A 9,772-nucleotide genomic window follows, 5' to 3' on the forward strand; every position below is an offset into this window, starting at 1 on the left:
CCTCTTGCCTCAGCCTCCCTAGGTGCTGGGATGACAGGAGTGCGCCCCTATGTCTGGCTGATTTTGCAATAGGTTATTAAGCACGAAATGTCCAATTTCCTTAAGTACTAAGTTTGACAGTTGATGTCTGTGACATTTCACTTTGACACTTCTTGTTTTATTTTTATTTTTACATCCGTAGTCTTTCAAACACACGTTGTGGCTTGTGATTATCTTTCAAATTTTTTTTTAGAGGAACTTTTGTGAAACCATGGATAAGTCAAAAATTCATGTTATTTTCAAATATGAGTTCCATCCTGGAAACAATGCAGTGCAGACAGCTCGAAATATCAATGAAGAGTTTGGGAAGGATGTGGCTAATGAATGCACAATACATTGATGGTTTGAGAAGTTCCAATCTGGTCATTTTAATCTTGAAAATGAGCCATGTGGTCCACCTGAGACCAAGGTGGATAATGATGGGCTGAAAGCTGTAGTGGAAGCGAGTCCATCTCAACCTGCGCGTGCATTAGCAGCAAGGTTTGGCATTACTATTCCAACAATATTGGACCGTTTGAAACAAATGGGCAAGGTAAAGAAGCTGGATAGATGGGTTCTGCATGAATTAAACAAGCACCAGAAGAGAAATCATCTCGAAGCTTGCCTTTCTTTGCTGTCATGACATAAAGGTGAACCATTTCGACGCTGTATTGTTATATGTGTTGGAAAATGGATTCTTTTTGACAATCGCAAGCATTTGGCACAATGGTTGGATAAAGACGAAGTGTCGAAAAACAGTCCAAAACTGAATATTCATTAAAAACAGCTAATGGTGTCTGTTTGTTGGTCCAGCGCTCGTATTATCCGCTATAGCTTTGTGAAACCTGGTCAATTGATTACAGCAGATATCTACTGCAACCAACTGGATGAAATGATGAGGATGCTTGTGATTAAGCAGCCAAGATTGGTCAACAGAGAAAGGCCAATCCTCTTGCAAGACAACGCTTGATCACATGTCGCACAAACAACGCTGCTCAAACTACAGAGGCTGGACTTGGAAACTCTCTGTAATCCATCATATTCACCAGACCTTGCACCAACTGACTACGACTTCTTCTAGGCTTTGGACTACTTCTTGCAAGGAAAAATATTCAATTATCAAAAAGCTGTGGAAGGCCAGGCGCAGTGGCTCATGCCTGTAATCCTAGCACTCTGGGAGGCCGAGGCGGGTGGATCGCTTGAAGTCAGGAGTTCGAGACCAGCCTGAGCAAGAGCGAGACCCCACCTCTACCAAAAATAGAAAGAAATTAGCCGGACAACTAAAAATATATATAAAAAAAAAAAATTAGCCGAGCATGGTGGCACATGCCTGTAGTCCCGGCTACTCGGGAGGCTGAGGCAGGAGGATCGCTTGAGCCCAGGAGTTTGAGGTTGCTGTGAGCTAGGATGATGCCACGGCACTCACTCTAGCCTGGGCAACAGAGTGAGACTCTGTCTCAAAAAAAAAAAAAAAAAAACTGTAGAAAAGGCCTTTCGCAATTTCATCATCACTCACTCTTCAGACTTCTTCACTGCTGGCATAAATAAGCTACCGTTAAGATGGCAAAATAATGTTGATAGTTTAGGCATGTATTTTGATTAATTATACTGCTTCTTGTTTGAGATATAATAAACTCCACTTTTGATTTGAAATTGGACATTTCATATTTAATGACCTAATTTTTTTTTTTCTTTTGTAGAGACTAGGGTCTTGCTCTTGCTCAGGCTGGTCTCGAACTCAAACTCCTGGCCTCAAGCGATCTTAGAGTGCTGGGATTACAGGCATGAGCCACTGTACCCAGCTGACTCTTAAATTTATATCTGCAGTCTTGGCCCGTCTTCTTAGCTTGAGATGTATATCCTATTGTGTACTTGACATCTCCACTTGAGTATTTAGTAACCTCTCAGACTTAGGTGTCTGAAAACAGACCTCTTGATTTCAAAACTGTTTCTTCTCTCTTTTTAAATCCTGTTCCTTGAATTGAATCAAAATTGTTTCTTAAGTCTTCCCTACCTCGTCCTGTAAATGGCAGCGTCAGTCAGCCTCTTGCTCAAACCAAAATCTCAAGAGTCATTTTGGTTGCCTCTGTCCCTGCCTGCCCCTGCCCTCATAGCAAGTTTTGCATGCCTAATTTCAAAATGTAACCTAAATCCATTCTGGTCCATCTCCTCACTACCATCTGACTACTAGCCCAGGTGGCTGCGACTCACTGGGGCCTGGTGACAGCCTCTTGGCTGTGTCCCTGCTCTTGACTTCGTGGCCATTTCATCTCCACACAGCAGCCCCAGTGATCACTGAAATGTACACATCGAATTTTGTCATTCCTAGAATTGAATCTCTTCAGTGGCTTCCCACCACATGTGTAACAACACCCAAACTCCTTCCCCTGGCCTCCAGGCCCCACGGCACCTGCCTTGTGCCCACGTCTTGCCCCGCCTCTCAACATCACTCCTTGCTCTCTCTCCGGCCAGCGCCTGGCCAGCTTGCTCTGCCCTCAGGGCCTCTGCTGTCCGATCTCTCTCTTCTCCAGAGCGTGGCTGCCTGACTCCTCATCAGCCACATCTCAGCTCAAACGTCCTATCCATAGAGAGGCCTTCTCCAACTCCCATCTGGAGCAGCCCCTTCCCCAGCCCTCTCTATCTTGTTTCCGTATTTTATTTTCTTCACAGAAATTATCATTAACCCTAGCTGGACTATTCTGCTTATTTATGTATTTAAATATTTGTCTGTCTTCCCTTAGACTGTAAGTCTCATGAGAGCAGGGGTTTTGTCTCTTTTGTTCACTGCCATATTTTCACTTGCCAGAGGCTGTCACATAATAGATACTCAAGAAATACTTGTATAATAGTTTCTTTTTTTCTTTTTTTTGAGACAGAGTCTTGCTCTGTCGCCTGGACTAGAGTGCTGTGACCTCAGACTAGCTCACAGCAACCTCAAACGCCTGGGCTCAAGTGATACTCCTGCCTCAGCCTCCTGAGTAGCTGGGACTATAGGCATGTGCCACTACAGCAGGCTAATTTTTCTATTTTTAGTAGAGATGGGGTCTCACTCTTGTTCAGGCTGGTCTTCAACGCCTGACCTCAAGCGATCTTCCCACCTCGGCCTCCCAGAGCGCTAGGATTACAGGCGTGAGCCACCACACCCAGCCAATAGTTTTTAAAATACAAGAAAAAATAAAGTTATTTTTAAGTTTCATTTTGCAGGGTAAAGTCCAAAGAAAAATCTTTTTTCACTATTTAATATGAAATTTTGGTTTCCTTTATAAGCAGATTTAAGTGTTCTTTCTCTGTACCAATTATCTTTGAACAGTGAAGATCTCCTATCTTGCATATATCCTTCTTAGACTTTCTAGACTAATAAACTGTGGAATAAGGAAGTGAGAACAGTGCTGGTATGATTTGTTCTTGGTTAACCCAAGCTGGGTCACAGTGATCTGTCATTTTCCTTCCAGGGACACAGAAGTACCCTCTCCCCTTTAAAATCCATGCTAAGGCATGGTATGGTTCATACTTGTACTCTCAGGACTTTGCGAGGCAAAGGCAGGAGGATCACTTGGGGCCAGGAATTTGAGATCAGCCTGGGCAACATAGCAAGACTCCATCTCTACCCCAAAAAATAAGAAAAATTAGCCGGGAGTAGTGGTCGTCCCAGCTACTTGCCAAGTTTGAGGTTGCAGTGAGCTGTGATCACGCCACTGCACTCTAGCCTGGGGGATAGAGCGAGACCCTGTTACACTCATTGGCTTGCAGAGGATAGAACCTTGGTGTCTTTTTAATGAAACACTGTTTCCATCTCCAGGATTTCAGTGCCATTCTAAATATCTGCTGGTCCTCTAAGACCACAGATAAACATCGAAAGTCTCTTTCTTGGGTTCTCTAAGTGCTCTGGCTGGTTATTCATATGGGTCAAAAGACTTGAGTTTAATTCAATTTAGGACACAAATGAAGGTTCTCATTGGTGGGGAGCGGCCACAGAGCAAGACAATTTGGCAACACACTGATGTCACTGAATCGCTGAATTAAACAGATGCCACTTTAATGTGGAGGCTCTGATCACTTTCAAAGAACTGGCTTATACAGCTTCTTGAGTTCTTAGAACCAGTTGTTTGAGGTTGAAAAATATTGAAGCATTTATGGTTCACTTTAAAATTCTCTTCCACCTTGCCATGTGCCATGATCCTTAGGGGTTTGTGGGAGGAGAAGAGAGAGTGGGGAGGAAGGCAGAGGGAGCCACTTCCCCTGGCCACCTTACCACAGGGGTCTTTGGGGCTGAGGAGAGGTTGGGCATTGACCTGTGTGGGGCCTGCCAGGTCTAAGCAGTTGCCAACAGGGCTCTGAGGTTAACCTGAGAGCACATGCTATTCTAAAGGGGTCATCTACCCCTCACATCTTCTCCATGTGAATTTTCATGTTCTGTCACCCAAGTTTTAACCGCTGGCTCAAATTTATAAAGCTCTGTGCCAGCCAGACAGCACATGACCTCAGGTCTTGATCCAGCCAGTAGCTCCCAGCTTGCAACCTCTGGCATATGGCCCCATGTAAAGATCATAGATGGGGCAAGAGAAGATGCTGGCTATTTCTCCAGTCACTGATACCAGACTGTTGGGTGAATGCAGATGCCTTCTTTCTTAGTCCAGAGAGCAATTTCTGTTCCAGGGCTTAACAAGCAGTTGCAAAGCATTTAAAGAAAAAAATTGATGTTGCAGGGAATCTTCTTTGAAATGGTATCGAAGCTTGACAGAAAGAGCCTTAACTTCGCGATGAGAAAGTTGTGCATGTCGTTGCTGCCTTGGGGCACAATATTTGTGGGGCCTATCTCCTCAAGTAGAAAGAGACCGTGTGTTTTTCCTCTACATGTTTGGGACGCTCCAACTGGTCCCAGAAACAGTGCCTGCTGGCTGGGCGAAGGTAGTGAGTTATCTCACTGATTGTTCACAGTCAGTTACAGGTTGAACTCCTTGTTCTACTACTGTCCCCCTTCTCACCACTGCACTTGACTAGTCGAAAACAAACAACAAAAAGTGCATGCATTTCGTAGGTGCTCAAAAGTGTATTGAATTAATTTGCTGACCACTTTCAGCTTGCAAACTTCACTTTAAAAATATTAAGAACAAAAAAACCCTCTGTGTAAAATATCCAATTCCCTTAGGGTTAAGCCTTAGGGCAGAGGAGAAGAAAGACAAGGGAACCACTGTGAATTAAAGTTTTGTTATGTGCCAGTAATTCTATAAATATAATTTGATTTAATCTTCATAGTATCTCTGAGAGGGAGCTACTGGTCTTATGGTCCTTATTTTACAGGTGAGGTTACTGAAGTTCAGAGAGAATAAACAGCTTGTCCAAAGTCAGCTCACAAGTGCTACAGCTGGAATTTGAACCCAGCTGTGTATATAATCCTTGCCACTGGGACTCTGAGCCACACTCAAAGAAGAGACTTCTACTGTGCCTCTGTTTCTTGGAGGCTCCCAAATGTCAGCAATAACACCTACATTGTCCTCAAGGATCGGATGACCTGTAATGCACTTGTTAAGGCAGGCAAGTGTATTGAGGCAACAAGGAAGACCTTCCAAAGGGTTTGTTCAATGTTTGGATAACCTGGATCCCTATTTTCAAATACAACAGACAGTTGAGCTTTCAGAATTTTCCTTTTAAAATCAGTGTGCCCTAAAACAAATTTATTATGTTCCCAAGAAGGAGAAAAAAAAAAAAAAAAAAAAAAGAAGCCCAAGAAGAGGCTGACCATCAGCCTAACTGGTCTCCTCGTGTCTCCTCTGCCCCCAGCTCCTCACTAGCCAGAGTCGTTCCGTGATCACTCACTCAGAATAAAATCCAAATTCCTCCCCATGACTAAAGTGGCCACATGGTCTACCCACCTGCCGGTCTCTGATTTCACCTCCCTCGCTCTGTCCCTGGCTGTGTCCGCTCCACTCACCGCACTGACCTCGCTTTCACTCCAACACCCCAGGCACAGTTCCGCCTCAGGACCTTTCACTTGCTGCTTCAGTGGCTGGGATGTTCTTCCTCCAAAAGTGCGTGTGTTTGCTTTCTCATTCCGCTCTGGTCTTGGCACAAAAGGCACTTGGCACTTGCCTTGTGAGAGAGGCCTTTGCTGTGACCACATTTTTGCCTTTAGCACCGATCACCCAAGACATATCATACATTTATCTGTTTATTAACCATTCCCCCTACTAGAATGTAAGCTTCACGACTGCAGGGAGTTTAGTTTTCTTGTTCACTATGCTACCCCTGGAACCTGGTACAATGTTAAAACATGTTAAGTGCCCAGGAAATATTTGTTGATGAATAAATGAACAAACATGAATGGCATTTAGCCTGGCATTCAAGGCCCTTGGGGACCTGCCCCAAACTATCCTTCAGGCTTCACCCCCTGCTCCACCCACTCTCCACCTCCTTTCCTGGGGCCCAAGTCGAGATAATCCCCTCCTTGCTGTTTTGGCCAGTCCAGCCCACCCACAGTGCTTTGTGTCATTTTCCCTATCTGGGAAGCCCTTTCTTTCTTTCTTTGGTAAAATCTTATTCTCTTTTTCAAGAAAATGCTGTTTATTATTCAAGGCCCATTGTCAGCCTGTCGGTAAAACCATCCTGGCCGTTCCAGGCGGAACAGTGAGTAACATGGCGCTTTGCTGCTGCCAGGAGGGAAACTGCTGCTCCCCTAACCCACGTTAATGGCAGCACTAGCCTCTGCCTCTCTGTCCTTCTACCCAAACCTCAGCGCAAGTGCTCTGAAGTCACTGAGAAATCTCCTCATTTGTCCACTAAGAAATACTTCTTTCTTCATAAAAAAGGCCAAGGAATGTTTTAGACAATTGGAGACTCCCTCTGTTCACCTGAAGATAGGAAAGTGACATCCCATGAACATGGTAGGATTTTCTATGAGTGTTTATTCAATAAATCTAAATGTTCTCTCCACACCTACAGAAATAGAAACATCCCCAAGCATTCGCCACTACAATGGGTGACACAAATAAGGAAAGAGTCTCTGCTGGAAACCTGCTTGCTTTAACACTCTGGGAGGCCAGGCCTGGGTTGTAAATGCATGACATCAGTGAGGAGGTGGGTTACGGAAGGAGAGGTGGATTTTAGTCCGAGGAAAAAAATCAGGTAAGAACCCATTCTGGAGGAAAATGTCAACAAAGGTGCATCGTGCTAGATACTTTGCCTCCTTCTAAATTTCAGCCCATTGTTTTAAAAGCCGACTGGGACAGTGCAAAGGCCATGATTTCCTCCAAGGAAGATTTACAACTTGTGATTTCCAAGGAAGATTTACAACTTGTGATTTCCAAGGAAGATTTACAACTTGAGCAAGTGGTGGGGCGGGAAACAAACACACATAGTGTCAATAGAAAAGAAAACAAACTCTGTAAACTAATTTTAAAGAAATTTTATTCTGAGCCAAATTTGAAGACCATGACCCGGAGCCACACCCAAGAAGCCTTGAGCAAGTGGATTTGCTGTGGTTGGGTTCCAGTTTGGTTTTATACATTTCAGGAAGACAAGGGTTACAGGTAAAGTCATAGATCAATATGTGGGAGGCATACATTGGTTTGGCCAGAAAAGGTGGGCCGTCTCTAAGGAGGGAGGTCTGAAGGCTTGGAATTTTTAAGATAAGGAGGTCTGTTAATCAGAGACAAGCCACCAGACTTACATTTGTTGTATAAATTAGGGAACTACAGGTTTGTCTTGCATGCCCTTAGGCCTGTTAATGGGTTACAAAGGATGTCCCCAAGAAGGGATGGGGCATGATGAGGCATTTCTGACCTCCCTCCTCGTGGCAGGCAATTTAGTTTTAGGATATGCCCTTGGCCAAGAGGGGATCCATGCAGTCAGCCGGTGGGGGCGGGGCTTAAGGTTTTATTTTAGTTCACAACAGCTATTTCCCCAATTATCTAGACTTAAACTGCAAGGAGGTAATAAAAACAAATGAATAGGGAGTGTGCATTCCAAGAGAAGCTGTTCTCATCTCATCTTTGCCCACGCGTGCTCGGGCCCCTGCCAAGACACCGCTGCTTTGATCCAGGTGCCACCGCCACTCAGGACTGCCTGCACCCTGGCCAGGCAGAGGTGTATTCTTGGAAACCATGTCACAGACAAGTCATGATAAAGTGGACTGTTTTCTCCACAGGTGCAACATTAAAAATGGGTTCCTCATAGGATTTGAAAAATATAGATCTAGAAAATAACCAAAGATATGCCACACAAGCCGCACCCCAGCTAACCAGCTTCTCCATCATTTCAAATTGTTAAATTATATTTAAAATCTTTTGAAATGGGAAAACAAGTACTGTGCCCCAAATACTCCACCAGTGGCCAAAAGGGGTCCTGATTTGCATCTTTTGGGAGAAGGAGGAAGTAGAATATTTAAATACAAATAAAACAAAGATAACTCAAACTAGAGTCTACATTTCCTCTGAATCGGCCACTTCTCAAACTTTTTGGTGTCAGGACCACTTTATATCCTTTAAAATGATGGAAGATCTCCAAGAACTTTTGTTTATGTGATTATATCTACCAGTAGTTACCATAAAGAAATAAAAAATAGAATTTAAAAAACATTTTTATTACTTTAACAACAATAAATCCACTGCATGTTAACATAAATATCATAATTTTATGAAAAATAACTATAATTTCCAAAATGAAAAATAAATTAGTTTCCAAAATGAAGCAAATCTAATAGTGGGAAGAAGGGCATTGTTTTACATTTTTGCAAATCTGTTTACTGTGTGGCTTAATAGAAGACAGCTGGGTTCTCATGTCTTCCGCGTTCAATCTGTTGTGATATCACATGTCATGTAGTTTCTGGAAAACTCTATTGTATACTTGAGAGAACAAATGTGAAAAGGGCAAATATTGTCTTAGTATTAGTATGAAAGTAGTTTTGATTTCATGGACACTCTGGAAGGTCTCAGAGACTTCAGGGGTCTCTAGCCCGGATATTCAGAACCAATGCTCTAGATCAATATGCTAGCTCAAATAAATATTAAGCACTTACTTGGCTTATAAGCCACTTACGTGGCTTCCCTTCTGTTAGGAACAGAATGTTTATGTTCCCCCCAAAATTCACGTGCTGAAATCCTACCTCCTAATGTGATGGTATTAGGAGGTGGGGCCAGCCGGGTATGGTGGCTCATGCCTGTAATCCTAGCTTTCTGGGAGGCAGAAGTGGGAGGACAGCTGCAGCTCAGGGGTTTGACACCAGCCTGAGAGCAGTGAGACCCTGTCTCTAGAGACAAGAAACAAACAAACAAAAAAAGACAAAAAGCCACACAAAACCACAAAACCCAGCTGGGAGTTGTGGTATGTGCCTGTAGTCCCAGCTACCCAGGAGGCTGAGGCAGAAGGATCGCTCACGGCCCAGGACCTGGAACTTGTGATGATGACAATCACTGCACTCCACCCAGGGACACTGAGTGACACTGTCCCAACAACAACAACAACAAAAAAAACAGGGAAACTGAAGGAGGTGGGGTCTTTGGAAGGTAATTAGGTCAGGAGGGTGGAGCCTTCAGGAATGAGATTGGTGCTCTTGTAAAAGAGACCCCGAGACCTCTCTACCTCTCTTTCCAACACATGAGGTTACGTTGAGAAGTTGGCAGTCTGCAACCCTGACGACGGCCTTGCCCGACCATGCTGTTACCCTGCTTTTCAATTTCCAGCTTTAAGAATTATGAGAGACAGGCCGGGCGCAGTGGCTCACGCCTGTAATCCTAGCACTCTGGGAGGCCGAGGCGGG

This window comes from Propithecus coquereli, unplaced genomic scaffold, assembly GCF_000956105.1.
Source record: "Propithecus coquereli isolate 6110/MARCELLA unplaced genomic scaffold, Pcoq_1.0 Scaffold12, whole genome shotgun sequence".
Classification (NCBI taxonomy): domain Eukaryota; kingdom Metazoa; phylum Chordata; class Mammalia; order Primates; family Indriidae; genus Propithecus; species Propithecus coquereli.